The sequence below is a fragment of the Patella vulgata genome, chromosome 6 (assembly GCF_932274485.2).
Source record: "Patella vulgata chromosome 6, xgPatVulg1.2, whole genome shotgun sequence".
NCBI lineage: Eukaryota > Metazoa > Mollusca > Gastropoda > Patellidae > Patella > Patella vulgata.
In genome coordinates, this window is record NC_065884.2 from 77,281 (window position 1) to 88,546 (window position 11,266).

The 11,266-nt window shown below is 34.0% G+C and overlaps 1 long non-coding RNA gene across 6 annotated transcripts; it reads right to left on the minus strand.

Moving 5' to 3' along the window:
- Positions 1 to 3,334: 3,334 nt before the first annotated feature.
- LOC126827716 (uncharacterized) lies at positions 3,335 to 10,170 on the minus strand. 6 transcript variants are annotated; one of them, XR_007682853.2, is made up of 6 exons: positions 9,780 to 10,170; positions 8,979 to 9,088; positions 7,757 to 7,876; positions 7,404 to 7,495; positions 5,597 to 5,684; positions 3,335 to 4,813 (listed from the first exon to the last, which is right to left on the minus strand). It is a non-coding gene; the product is annotated as an uncharacterized LOC126827716 (long non-coding RNA). The 6 variants fall into 6 exon arrangements; XR_007682849.2 differs by having other exon boundaries at positions 8,979 to 9,520; XR_007682851.2 differs by lacking the exon at positions 9,780 to 10,170 and adding an exon at positions 9,307 to 9,736.
- Between the last annotated feature and the right edge of the window lie 1,096 nt (positions 10,171 to 11,266).

Genomic DNA, 11,266 nt, shown 5'->3' on the forward strand with positions numbered 1-11,266 from the left:
ATGCCAGTCCACGGTGGCTAGGTGGTTAAGACGCTGGCTCGCTAGCCTGGAGGTCGGGTGTTCGATCCCTGCATTGACCGAGAAAGTTCATCCAGATTTTCCGACGTGGTTTCTCCTTGTCAGTGGTGCAGAACGGAGGGCCTGACAAGGACGGCTGTCTAGTCCTTCGGATGAGACGAAAAACCGAGGTCCCGTGTAAATATTGGAATGCACGTAAAATTCGATATAAGAGTAGGCCGTAGCGCCGCTGTCCGGGCAAAATTTCCCTCATAGCACACTGTATGGCGTATGCCTGTCTTCATTAGCCCAGGATAGGAGCAGAACAGTAGGACGTTAAACCCCATTTCATTTCATTTCATTTCCAATGTTACATGGCTAATATCTGCAACTGCACGGTCATCGGTAGCAATGGAACTACGAGTTTTGCCCTTGATAAAGATTGTTTATTACTGGACATGTTTGGTGTGACTGAAGTACCTGGGAAGACAAAACAATGAATATAAAATTGCTTTGACCTACAGCGGGCCTTTATGGGCCTATACAGAGAGGAAACGTAATAAGATAGTCCAACTTGTATCAAATATATATCAGTTATAATACATATTACAGAGAGTTATGACAAAACTGAATACAAATATATATATATATATATATATATATATATATATATATATATATATATATATATATATCGTATTTCAATAATGATTCTCAGAGACGACGCATGGCGTAACATAAATATCAAACCTAAACAGGACTAAACTACCAAAGCTAAGATATTCCTGTAATAACAGTAATATTAATAACAGGGTTAAACTATCTAAAATAAGGTATTCCAATCAGGTGAAATATTTCTAATATTCTTAATGTCAGATATGACAATATAGATATATATCCTTTTAAACATTAACATAATAAACTACTAAGAATACTATAAGACATCCTTGTAATATAGTATAAAACCGAAAGATAACAGGTTTAAACCAGGTATCTCTTCCACAAAATTAAAATAATTGAATAATATTATAGCTGAACTACTTTGAACAATGAAAAGGTTAAACTATCTAAACCATGGTGACAAGATTCCCAAAACAAAGATATCCCTTCAACATTAATAGCTATACTAGCTAAGTAAATTGTATCTGAATACTAAAATACATTGAGCATTGATAGAGCTGAACTATAATCTATGTCATAAGCAAAGATATCTATTTAATATTCATATTAAAATTATCCTTTTGAATTTCAAACTTCACTTAGTACCCATGTCATCATTATGGAGCCCGGTTGTACGTCGCAAGGAGTAGGGTCGCCTGTCCAACCTCGTGGGTTTTCTCCGGGTCCTCCGGTTTCCTCCCACTGCTAAAGACCCCTACGCGCAAGCGAATTATGTAAGTAAAATTAAACCATATGTTAGTCCCGAAATGACCTAGTTTGTGTCGAGTGGACTTTCTCTCTCTCTCTCATTATGGAGTAAAATAATTATACTGTAACATGATAGAAAACATTTTTTATCCAAATTTCCTCTACAATAAATTTGTATATTATTACACGATATGGTATTTGGGTGATGACCTAATTGTCACTAAATCACCCGTATAAATATAGTCATATTATAAGGATATACCATGATAGCATAACATAAATATATAGGAATTCGGTTATATTACACGAAACAATGTAATAATCATTGAACTTGCACAGATGTGAACTGTCCTCAGCCACCTGTCCGTCATAACGGACTATAATCCATATCGTCATTATACCGTTATATGAAACAATGTCACAATCATCGAACTTGCACTGATTTGAAATGACCTCAGCGACCTGACCGCCATAACCTTCATATTTGACGGCCAATGTTTAACTCAATTATCACACGCAAATTTCAAAGCTAATCTCATGCTTCGATAAAATTTCTTATTGTCGGCTTCATTTAGATAACAATGATCGTCACCAAAAATTTGATGTGGGCTATTAAAAATGCTTCTGTGTCGCCAAATAAAAATATTGGTATCCATACTTGTAGAAGTCAAAATTGCGTTAACTGCATTTCTCCAATGTAAATATAATTCAGGTGTCATGCCACGAGGCAAAGGTCGCGTGAATATTTCATATATAAACATGTCTAACCCCAAATTCGTATATTAAATATGATCCATAACTAATAAATGCATTTGCAACATACCGAGGGGTTCTGTGCCTATTACATAGGTCATTCCCCCAATTTGAAACTGTATAAGAACTCCGTAAGTTCAGAATTATTTACAAGAGTATTGACAGTGCCCCCACCCAAGCTGAAGAAACGTATTTCACACTCTGAGCGAGATTAATATCTATCGGTGTCTGACAATTGGCAAAAGCACCTGACCCAAGCAAGTACCTTCCAAGCCCACGCACAAAACTATGACCTAGAACTAAGCAACGTGGCAAGAAATTCTCAGACATAATAATAGTAAAAAATATCCTAAAAAGATATTTGCCTGTGAACTAGCACTAAAATAATATATGCAAAATTATGAATACCAAAAATTATAATGACATATTACTTAACTGATAAGATTACAGTTTAATCACGTTAAAAACAATCACGTTAAAAGAGATGACGTCTCTTACATATCGTGACGTCAAAATAACTTTAGGCCCACACTTAAATACAATGAATATGAAAACAGGCATAAAACTACACTGAAAAAAAACTTGTGTTGAAAGAACACAAACTTGTGTTAAATTCAACACAAGTTAGGTGTCTCTATTTAACAACACAAACTTGTGTTAAAACAACACAAAACTTGTGTTAAATGTTGAAACAACACAAAACTTGTGTTAAAATGTATCAAACAACACAAAACTTGTGTTAAAATGTATCAAACAACACAAAACTTGTGTGAAATCTACACAATACTTGTGTTGAAACTTGTGTTGAAATTTCTGAAACTTGTGTTGAAATTTCTGAAACTTGTGTTAAAATTTCTGAAACTTGTGTTAAAATTTCTGAAACTTGTGTTGAAATTTCTGAAACTTGTGTGGTTTCATACAAACTTGTGTATAACCATCATCAAAAACTTGTGTTGTATTTTTCCCCAATTTATATCCAGCATAGCAACCTTTCTATGCAGGACCCCTCTCTTTGCTCTGTTAGACCTGTAAAGTTTGATAAAAGAAGGAAACAAAAAAAAATTTTGTAAGATTATTATTTATTCATAAAATCATAGGAAAAAGTAAATTAATACATCAAAACTAAATAGATATTTGAAATGTTAACAGAAAAACAGAGACTTCAATTCTAATACAAATTATATTGTGTTATATATAATGACCCCCCCCCCCCCCACTTTACCCATCACAAAATATAAAATAGCTATTTAAATTGTTTTTTGCCCCACACACTTTACCCATCACAAAATATAAAATAGCTATTTAAATTGTTCTTTACCCCAAAACAAGAACTGAGAATATAAAGATATGTACACAGTATCCCTACCCCATACCCCAAAATATATAATTCAAATATATCTAAATTTAATAACATCCAAACTAAGCACTAATAAGATTAATTATGCACTAAATTGAAACAATTTCAAAAACTGAAAAATGCTACAAAATCACACTACAAGTGATTTGTGAGGCATCTAGAAATAACTAGCATACACAGAAAACTAACAAAAGAAAATTGCTCTATTTTGCAGGAGTAATAAAATGATGTAGAGCCTTTTCCTCATTAAAAAAACCCCAAACAAAATGAATATTTTATAAATAAAAGAAGCAAAGCATCAAGATTACAGGATTGAAATAAAAAAATATCATATGTACAAAAGATTTATATACAATCACAAGTCATAAGCCACAGTGGTTCAGTGAGCATAAGGCGTTGGCCGCGAAATTTCAACTGGATTTTCCGGCATAGTTCCCACTTTTCAGTGTTGGATATGGCAAGGGATAATTGGGTACAAGCCCAGAATCAAAAGAGAGAGAGACAGAGAGAAATGGGGTTTAACGTCTACTCGACACAAACTAGATCATTTTGGGACTAACATATGGTTTAATTTTATTTCAATAATTCGCTAGCGCGTAGGGGTCTTTAGCAGTGGGAGGAAACCGGAGGTCCCGGAGAAAACCCACAAGATTGGACAGGCGACCCCACTCCTTGTCTACAACCGGGGATTCGAAACCATGCCAGTTGACTCAATGACAGGAGGCCGTATGATACAGCATGCACGTGCTAACCATTCGGCCATCCACCCCCACCCCCCAGAATTGAAACCAACCCAACTGCGTACACTTTGAAGAACCCTTGAAAATTGAATTATTTGAATCAATGACAGACCTTCAAATCAAATGTGTGCGTGTTAACCATTCGGCCCCCCTGGGTACCCTCTAAAGAACCCTTGACAGTTGAAATATTTGATATAAGAATAGGGTAGAATCACTCTAAGAACACAGAAAAGCAGGATATTAAAACGTATTTCATTTCATAAGCAAGGGAAAGTAAGCTTAATGTAGGTCAAGGTTTTTTGTAATTCTGGGTGTATTTGATCTACATTTGGTTTCTAGTAATGCCTATTAAATACTTTATGATTTCCGACCAAATTCTAAGTGATTTATATGTCAGTTTACTTGCTATATTATACATACATATTTGAAGAGAATTAAAATCTAATTGTGTTTTGGAAGAAAATTTAACATTAATAACAAAAAATATATATTTAAAAATTGGGTCAAATGCATTCTTTCCCAGAAGTATAAAATAAATTGATGCTTGGGTTCTCTTGTTGTTATCATACACCAAATACTCTTTCAAGGGTGTTCCAGCCTAAAAAATAAAAAGTAGGCAATAAGAATACAATGTTTAAATAAACAATTTATTTTGCCACATCGAGACTGAGTCTCTATTTGGTTTCAACTTTGCGTAACGCTTATTGTGTCTTGTCCACTTAAAGACCCAGGCAGATTATTATGCTCAAATCAAATGGGTTAAAAGTCAGAAAAATGAAATGAAATGGGGTTTAACGTCCTACTGTTCTGCTCCTATACTGGGCTAATAATGACGGGCATATGCCACACAGTGTGCCCGGGCAGCGGCACTATCATCTATTCTTATATCGAATTCCAACTGCCAGGGGATCTTTTACGTGCATTCCAATATTCGTGTCATCGGAAGGACTAGACAGCTGTCTTTGTCAGGCCAAGTCAGAAAAAAGTCTTGAGATTTGGGACTGAAGTCTCATAATAGGTCAACTATTCACCCGGTTCATACATGTATTGTCTGCAAATCCAGATTCCCTACTACATCATTGGCAGCACCTATTTACTTGGCAATGTCTAATTATTTTTGGACCCATTCTTATTTTATTTCCATTGACAACAAATTGGATATTACCCTTTAAAATCTATTGAAATCTATTTGAAAAGTAAAATATTGTCCATCATTATTTTACTGCTATTTACTGTAATGGATGTGATTGGCAAAAATCAAGCATGCCAAGTACTTGAAATAGCTGAGTCCTAGGCATTGCCCCAAGAAGAATAACTAGATTACCAAGCAAGTGTATAAAACTACTTCCTGATTAAAAATACAAATATGTATGTTACTTACATTTTGCCTGATTATCAAGCTCTGTGAGAAAAGTTTCCACAATATGAATAGCCATTTCCAACTGTTTTTATCTTTCTGATGTAGTTAACTGGAAAAAAACATACTATGTATGAGATGACTTAAATTGACTCAACAGTTAAAAGATGAAAGTTTTAATTTACAGTCTATATTTTACACAAATTTCTGGAGAGAATTAAAATATAATTGTGTTTGAGAGGGATATTTAACATTAAAAACAAAAATAAAATGCAACTGATAACTTATTAGCTTTTACAATCACTATATTCTTTTTCAAAATTATAAGGAGATCACATGGCTAAGAGGGTACGACGCTGGCTCACTAGCCTGGAGGTCGGGTGTTCGATCCCTGAATTGGCTGAGAAAGTTCATCCAGATTTTCCGACGTGTCTTCCCCTTGTCAGTGATACAGGACGGAGGACCTGACAAGGACAGCTGTCTAGTCGTTTGGATGGGATAAAAAAACGAGGTCCTGTGTACACATTGGCGTGCATGTAAAAGATCCCTTGGCAGTTGGAATTCGATATAAGAGTAGGCTGTAGCGCCACTGCCCGGGCAAAATTTCCCTCATAGCACACTGTATGGTGTATGCCCGTCTTCATTAGCCCAGTTTATGAGCAAAACAGTAGGATGTTAAACCCCATTTCATTTCATTTTCAAAATTATAAAATAATTTGATGGTTTAATATTCAAGTATTATGACCAGGTAGAATTAGAGCATAGTTAATTTGAGGCCAGAGCCATTATAGATTAGCCAGAATCCTAATTAAAATAAACTCTGTAATTATATTAGAGAGACATTGTTTCATAAATTATTATCTATTGTAAAGTTATTCCAGTAAGGTATTAAGGATTATATTGTAACTAAAAACAAAGCTAAGGTATAAAAGTCCTAAAAATTGTATATTAAAGAAAAGGGCAGTTAACCACAGGCAGACAGAGGACATACTGAAGGGCAGGTCTCTGATAAGTTATTTCTTAGATGCTGTTCCTTATTAAGTTACCTATCCTGTGGGTCAGTATTATATGTATATATTATCTTTGTTAGATATTGTTACAGAATATAAGATTATACCAAGAGAAGTGAGTTATTGAATTATTGTATGTTCAATCGTACACCTCCAACTAGATTGAACATACAACCCATCGTCGAAGGTTGAACTATAAGTAGGTCCATAAACCCTGGATGATAGTATGTGGTTGAGTTGGCAATAAATATACTTTCTACGGTTCACAATTTTTAAATAAATAACTTATTTTTCCACACGTTGAGTCTCTATTTTGTTTCAACTTTGCATAATACTTATTGTGTCTTTTCAAGTTACAGACCCAGGTAGATTATTATGCCTCAATGGGTCAGAAGCCAGAACAAAAGTCTTGAAAAAAAGACAAAATGAAAAAATAATCATTTAATTTACCAATTATCTCCACTAAGGCAGTGGTGAATACAGTATTGCAAACAGTATTACAATATGATATTAATTATATTTTACAAATTCATGCATTTGAACGCTTTATAATAATGATTATGAAAGGGTGTAACATTGCATCGATCTTATAGTTTTGAAGTCATATAGGTCTTTCGCAGTGGGAGGAAACCGTAGGACCTGGAGAAAACCCACGAGGTTGAACAGGCAACCCTACTCCTTGTCACGTACAACCGAGGATGACAGGCCGTATGATACAGCACGCACATGCTAACCATTCGGCCATCCACCCCCCACCCCCACCAAGTGTATAGAACCAGTTCCTGATTCAAAAAGCAAATACCGGTATGCATGGTACTTACATAGCCTTTGTCTGATAAGCAACCTCTGTAAGAAAACACTTCCACAATATCAATAGCCCTTTCCAGCTGTCTTGATCTTCCGAGGTGGCTAACTGAAAAAAAATATGCAATGTATTACATTAGTTGGCTTAAATTGACTAGACAGTTTTGATTAAGTCAAAAAATGTTAATTTAACTACATTTGTTTTGTTTCATGTGTTGGTTTGCTTTGCCACAGATGAGACAGTCATATCTAACTAAGATTCTATCTGTGCTCATACATGTAGTGTACAGTTTTACTATACTAAACTGAATTTTAGATTTCAAAATAGCATAACAGCAATCTTTTCTATAAGAATTAAATAGTTACCCACCAAGAAAAAGCTGCTCTATCATCATTTTTTCCAGCCATTTCTTCCATTTTTTTACTTTTATAATTTCTTTTGTTACATGATCTTTTCCTGGGTGATTTGCATATACATCCAATATTGAAACTGAAAAAATAAATACATTATATGTAATTTACCATTAAAGCTACCATACCATATATACAAACTGTGTGATTTGAAATTGAAACTAATGTATCTATATCTATCAAAAATTTTAATCCCAAGGAACTACCTAAGCCGTAAAAATCTATTTTTATAATCCTTGTTTGTCACATGGTTTCAATGTCGCAGTAATTAGAAGACGACCATGGTGACTGAGTGAGTTAGGTGCTGGAATACTAGCATGGAGGCCACAGGTTACCTCTTGGGGTTGACCGAGAAAGCTCATCTTGATTTTTCAGAGTGGTTTCCCCTGAGATCCAATGTACACATTGCATGGCGTACACATAAAAGTTCTCTTGGCAGTTTGAATTCACTATGAGAGTAGGCCATAGTGTCGCTGCCCGGACAAACATTTTCTCTTAGCACACTGCATTAGACCAGTCGGAGCTGAACAGTAGGACGTTGTCTTTAAACCCCATTTCATTTCAGGTAATCTAGTATTTTTCTAGTAAGATTGAAGTCTCTCTACTTTCTTTATATGTAAATATCATATTTGAAATAAGCCATACTTTTATTCAATATGGGGTGGGGCTGGGGGGAATGGTCTAGTAGTTAATGCATTCACATGAAATCACAGGGTCTGTCATTGTGTTAAGTGGCATGGTTTCGATTTCAAGGAGTAGAGTCGCCTGTCCAATCTCTTGAGTTTTTCTCTGGGCCATTCGGTTTCCTCCGTTTGCTAAATACCCATACCAGCAAACGAATTATTCATATCAAATTTAACCTTACCTGTCCTTTTTCCCGAAACAACCTAGCGTCTGTAGGCTAAGTAGAATGGAACAGTGTGCAGGGAAATGGTGGAAACGGAAGAAAGCTAATCGTCGTCGTAGTTGATTACCGGTATGCATATAGGCATAGCTTGGACTACTTGATTCTTCAAATACAAGTACACGTAAGGCCTTGTTTATGTCATTTTTCTCTCTCTGTTGCATGTAAGTGTCATATAAATACTTTACTTGGGATTGTATGTTCACATACACTAATCATTGTAGGACATTGGTAAAAAAAAAAAATAGAAAATATAAAAATTAAATGAAATTGTTACCAGTTTTTCTTCAAATTCCAATTCAATGCCAAAATGGAGTCCTTGAACGGTAAATTCTCAATACGGTAATTGCTGTAACTGTAAGGTGGAATGAGTCATATCATCACTGACTGGAAAAAATAATGAAACTATAGAGAAACTTCCACAGACTGATTCTAGTTCCATTATTTATTATTTATTAACTGTGACTGAATCAGGAAAATAGGGGCCTAATAATATTCCACAGAGTGACAGAGTCGGAGGTTGAACGGAGGGTTTGGGGAAAATATCTGCTTATTTGATTTAAGGTTGTTTTTTTAAACATAAATTAGATTACAATTCAACTAACACAAAAGTGTAAAAAGATTTTTTCTAGTCTGTGCCCGCGTTTATGTCTACTCTTGGCAAAATCGTTATAATATAAAAAAAATCATGAAACAAGAATCAAAATGGCCGCCAATCGGGTCTCCAACGCCAATCCAACCTCCCAAGATATAATTTCAAAACAGATTCTTACCTGCTGGTTCAAGTCGAACCGTTTCTGCTTTAATCATAATGTGATTCTGTAATGTAAGTATTTGAACAACATCGTAGCGCCGAACAACTAATGTTAATTAAGCATGATTTCAGAAAAATTGAACAGATTTGATAATAACATGCCGAAATTTTTTTCCTGACCGCGCCATATTATAAACATGAACTTCCGGTTTAAATTGTTGGAGGTTTTTTTAAGGAAACGAAATACTAATATTATACAGAGAAACAATATCGATGCTAAATTACATACATGGTATTATTTTTTTTATATAAATATTCACAAACCTGCGGTCTTGTATTCTATGTGACCATTAGCTTACATTTGTCAAACATATCACTGCTCCAAAATCATTTCAGCACGTTGTTAAATGTTAAATTAATTGTGTGAAATCACTTCATTTAATGTCCGCTTCCACCGAGATGACATCGCAGACAAAATGTAGCCTATAGTACGTTGATTTTATCAACCAATCACATTCAATAACAGTTTTACTTATTTTCTTGTCAACGCATTTGGAGTCAATTGTTAAAATCACACCGGGCATGAGCGCTCAACAGGCCTTTGATCTACCAGTTTATTGGGCCCAACTTTATTTTAACTACAGACATCTTAACACCAATTAGCATTCAAGTCTGTCTGGCTATATTGTCTGAGTAAAAAATACCTTTCTCTTACTTGTGGTCCCCCGGATTAAGACTTTGTATGGAGTTCAAATTTAAAAAAAAAAATATTTGATGACGGTACACATTACTTGTGTTAATTATATGGAAAAAACACAAGATTTGTGTTAATGCATTAAAAAGAACACAAGTTTGTGTTAATGCAATGCAAAACAACACATAACTTGTGTAGAATAATTTTCACACAAGTACTTGTGTTGAGATCCAACACAAGTTTTTTTTCAGTGTAGTTATGTGTCAGAACTTTTAAGAGTAGAGTTTTTCATATTTCTGAGCACAATTTTTATGAAATTCATCTCCTAAAGGTTACTTGTATCAGAACTGTATTTTTATTGTTCTCTTCGGTATTATTTACGTAAACCTATACATTTTACATGTATTGAAAATATTGCAAAAATTAGATTATCTGCAGATACTCTAAGATAAAAAGTGGTAAGTACAAAAATATAGAAAAAAAAGTTTGTAACCCAGCAGTGATTGAAGACGAAACATATTCTGATGTCACTTTTTTGACGTTATATATACAAACGCTATATTAAAACCTTAAAATTTTACTATTCCAAGTGTATATAAACTGATCCAGCTGTTATAAGTCAAAAAATTCAAAGAATTGTGTAACCTTGTTTATTTTATATTTATCGTTTACAAACAGAGCAAAACTTTTTTTATACTGTCAATGGACATGATTTATTACCATTTAATAAAAACACGCACCTTGCTACAATTAATGGATGGTTAAATTCTTTATAAAAGACAATTGGTATGTTACACATTAATTTGCCTCATTAAACCGGCACTGCATGGCTCGATATAATATATTATTTATACAACGTTACCAAATAAAATTAAAACTATGCAACAATACACAGGGTGATCTGAATATCTGTTGGTAAGTCGTTAAATCTTTATGGTCACTAAATGCTTTATTTATATGATCTATAACATTAATTTTATCTAAATATTTACAGTTCTGTAAATTTATTATATATATATTCATTCTAACATATTTAAATTTACAATATATTTTGACCAATAGATAATCAATTATATGGACAGGGTAATGTAAAATATTTACAATAAATCGGATTCCA